The sequence below is a fragment of the Sardina pilchardus genome, chromosome 8 (genome assembly GCF_963854185.1).
Source record: "Sardina pilchardus chromosome 8, fSarPil1.1, whole genome shotgun sequence".
NCBI lineage: Eukaryota > Metazoa > Chordata > Actinopteri > Clupeiformes > Clupeidae > Sardina > Sardina pilchardus.
The window spans coordinates 681,743-686,049 of record NC_085001.1 but is presented as its reverse complement, the minus strand read 5'-3'; positions in this window follow the sequence as shown (position 1 = coordinate 686,049).

Here is a 4,307-nt window from a genome sequence, read left to right as displayed (position 1 = left end):
ATCTGGCAGTTCTGCTGTTCTGAAAGTAACAAAATATTTGTCTATCCATTCTTTTATTTCTGGTCTGAAACTCTGAAGTAATGCTTGCTTCAATTGTTGTTTATAAATTGTCTTATCTTCATCACATTCTGACTTCAGACCACTATAAGCTTTAAAGACTTTTTCAAATCTGTCTCTAAACTCCCAAACATCCTCATCGTCTTTTTGTGTTGTGGCGTGTATTTTAGTGTAATCGCAATGTTTTCTAAAAACTTCCTTACATTTATTCTCTAGGCTTTGGATTTGTTGAGTAAATTCAGCAGAGCCAGGGGCGTGCGCTGTACCATTCAAATGGGCTACAAAGCTATCTTTAACACGGCTCCAATCGGAACCCATTTTGCATCGAAACATCCTTTCGACCTCAAAACCATTTAAGTGGTACACCGCTATTATGCTTTTCATTTCATCGCAAAATTCATTAATTTGGGCTTTATGTGATGGAATTCCCTCCACCGCTTTTTTAACATCTTCCTGTGTCCATGTCCTATAGACATACATTAAGCGTGGATTGGCATCATTTACGGCTTGATCTGACCTAAATGTTGGATTAGGCAGTTCTATCATTGGAAATGCCTCCACCCGGGGTGGCTGTGGGGGCCAATCCAGAGTTTTATCATAATGTGAGGGAGGGGATGCTTCCTCCAGAGCGGGGGAAGGCGGGGGTGGCGGTTGTGCTCCTGCAGCCAGTCGTGGTTGTGGGTTATAGGGAGGAGGTGCGACGCCTGGCATATTGTCTTCTTCTTTAACATATGCTACAGTGCAACTTTTTCGCTCTTTTATTTTATTTTCACGCTTTTTTGCCTCCTCCAACCACAATTTGGCCGCATCAATTTCTTTTTGATGATGCGCTTTTAATCCACCCTTCTTTTTAGAGTGGTGCGTTAGTACGTCGCGCAGCAATTTAGAACAGTTAGGAACTGTTAATTTGCCTTCAAATTCGAATTTATCTTTCCAACGTGGTAGCCAATTTTCATGTCCTGGATGGACCCGAGCCATAAATTTGGCATCGCCTATCAAAACTTTTTCTTTGTTTTGAGTGTTTCCCATGTCTACAAATAAGGGGTTGATCTGTGTCGTCCTCTTAGGGCAAACAACAAGCCTGGGAAGCGAGCTTCTATACCGTAGTCCGGCTTCCCCTGGGTGTTTTATCTCTCACAGGCTCTATTGTTCGTTTTAACTCACAGACAATCCCTTCACACACACACTTCTCAGTCACACTTCTTCTTTCCCTCTCCTATCGACTTAGGCGGGACTCAAACGTCTTTTTTTTCTATTTTTTCATTTTTATATATTTTTTTTTACATTTTTTTCTCGATTTCAGGCGGCCCCGCGGACCCCTTTTAGATAAACTAAGTGGTCCCGGACCACTTTTTACCTCAGGCTGGACTCGAGCCCCCGGGACTCGATCCCCCTGGAAAGTTTATCTTTTAACAGCTGTATAAGGGAACAGCAACTTAATGCGATCTTTCCCTTTTTAATAAAACCTAGGATTTTTATACTCACACTATTATGGTTCTGCTCTCTTGTTCGTCGAGATGCCTTCAATCCAATCGCCGGGGGCTGGACGTCGTCTGCTGGCCAATACGGAAATTCAAACCGTATGGGGCTTTTCTTCCACGGTCCTAAACCGCGGGCTGTGCACAGTCTTCAACTTTCGACGATCAGTCCCCAGGTCCTGGATGTATTGGCATCCGGCATCGAAGGACCAAGAATGTTAGGAAAATCTTCCAAGTATTTAAGATTTTAAGACACAAGAACCACAACAAGTAGTATGTTTTTACTCTGGCCGAGAGGAGAGAGCGTTCAGACAGGAGGATTCCCCCTCCCTGCTAAACAGTCTCTGTCCTCTGAAACTCTGGGTAGTTCTTTTATTAGAAGAAGCGGTCTTGTCATTATTCGTCCTATCAAACATATCCTGCTTTTGCAGGTACATCTGTTTCCTTTGACGTAAACAAGAACAATGTTGGCAAGAATACTCTTGGCATCAGCAGTGCACGTATACATGATATATTGCAAACATTGCAAAATAATATGTGAGATATGAGACACACCTAAATGTCCTTAACAATGATAATAACATAATAATTTCTTTAACAAATGGAATAGAGTACATTACACTAACTCAACTGAGTAGAATAGAATAGAATAGAGTACATTACACTAACTCAACTGAGTAGAATGGAATAGAATAGAGTACATTACACTAACTCAACTGAGTAGAATAGAATAGAATAGAGTACATTACACTAGCTCAACTGAGTAGAATGGAATAGAGTACATTACACTAACTCACCTGAGTAGAATGGAATAGAGTACATTACACTAACTCAACTGAGTAGAATGGAATAGAGTACATTACACTAACTCAACTGAGTAGAATAGAGTACATTACACTAACTCAACTGAGTAGAATGGAATAGAGTACATTACACTAACTCAACTGAGTAGAATAGAATAGAATAGAGTACATTACACTAACTCAACTGAGTAGAATGGAATAGAATAGAGTACATTACACTAACTCACCTGAGTAGAATAGAATAGAGTACATTACACTAACTCAACTGAGTAGAATGGAATAGAGTACATTACTCTAACTCAACTGAGTAGAATGGAATAGAGTACATTACACTAACTCAACTGAGTAGAATAGAATAGAATAGAGTACATTACACTAACTCAACTGAGTAGAATGGAATAGAGTACATTACACTAACTCAACTGAGTAGAATAGAATAGAATAGAGTACATTACACTAACTCAACTGAGTAGAATAGAATAGAGTACATTACACTAACTCGACTGAGTAGAATGGAATAGAATAGAGTACATTACACTAACTCAACTGAGTAGAATGGAATAGAGCACATTACACTAACTCAACTGAGTAGAATAGAATAGAGTACATTACACTAACTCAACTGAGTAGAATAGAATAGAATAGAGTACATTACACTAACTCACCTGAGTAGAATGGAATAGAGTACATTACACTAACTCAACTGAGTAGAATGGAATAGAGTACATTACACTAACTCACCTGAGTAGAATGGAATAGAATAGAGTACATTACACTAACTCAACTGAGTAGAATGGAATAGAATAGAGTACATTACACTAACTCAACTGAGTAGAATGGAATAGAGTACATTACACTAACGCAACTGAGTAGAATGGAATAGAGTACATTACACTAACTCAACTGAGTAGAATAGAATAGAGTACATTACACTAACTCAACTGAGTAGAATAGAGTACATTACACTAACTCAACTGAGTAGAATAGAATAGAGTACATTACACTAACTCAACTGAGTAGAATGGAATAGAGTACATTACACTAACTCAACTGAGTAGAATGGAATAGAGTACATTACACTAACTCAACTGAGTAGAATGGAATAGAGTACATTACACTAACTCAACTGAGTAGAATAGAGTACATTACACTAACTCAACTGAGTAGAATGGAATAGAGTACATTACACTAACTCAACTGAGTAGAATGGAATAGAGTACATTACACTAACTCAACTGAGTAGAATAGAGTACATTACACTAACTCAACTGAGTAGAATGGAATAGAGTACATTACACTAACTCAACTGAGTAGAATGGAATAGAGTACATTACACTAACTCAACTGAGTAGAATAGAATAGAATAGAGTACATTACACTAACTCAACTGAGTAGAATCGAATAGAATAGAATTTAATTAAATATTTCACTGTAAATGAAAATACAATAAAATGCAATACAGGCAATTTCAGGCCAAACTCTGTGTGTGTGTGCGTACACGTGTGTTTATGTGTCTGTATGTATGTGTGTGTTTATGTGTGTGTGTGTGTGTGTATGTGTGTGTGTGTGTGTGTGTGCGTACACGTGTGTTTATGTGTCTGTATGTATGTGTGTGTGTGTGTGTGTGTGTGTGTGTGTGTCCAGCCTCAGCTCTCTCTGCGCTCAGCCTCAGACCTGCGTGCGGACCAGAGGCGCCTCCTCTCCTCCTTCAGCTGCGACAGCGACCTGCTCAAGTTCAACCAGCTGAAGGTGAGACTGTGACCCCTGTTGACCCCTACTAACCCCAACTGACCCCTGTTGACCCCAACTGACCCCTACTGACCCCTACTAACCCCAACTGACCCCAGCTGACCCCTACTGACCCCAACTGACCCCAGCTGACCCCTACTGACCCCAGCTGACCCCTACTAACCTCAGCTGACCCCAGCTGACCCCTACTAACCCCAGCTGACCCCAGCTGACCCCTACT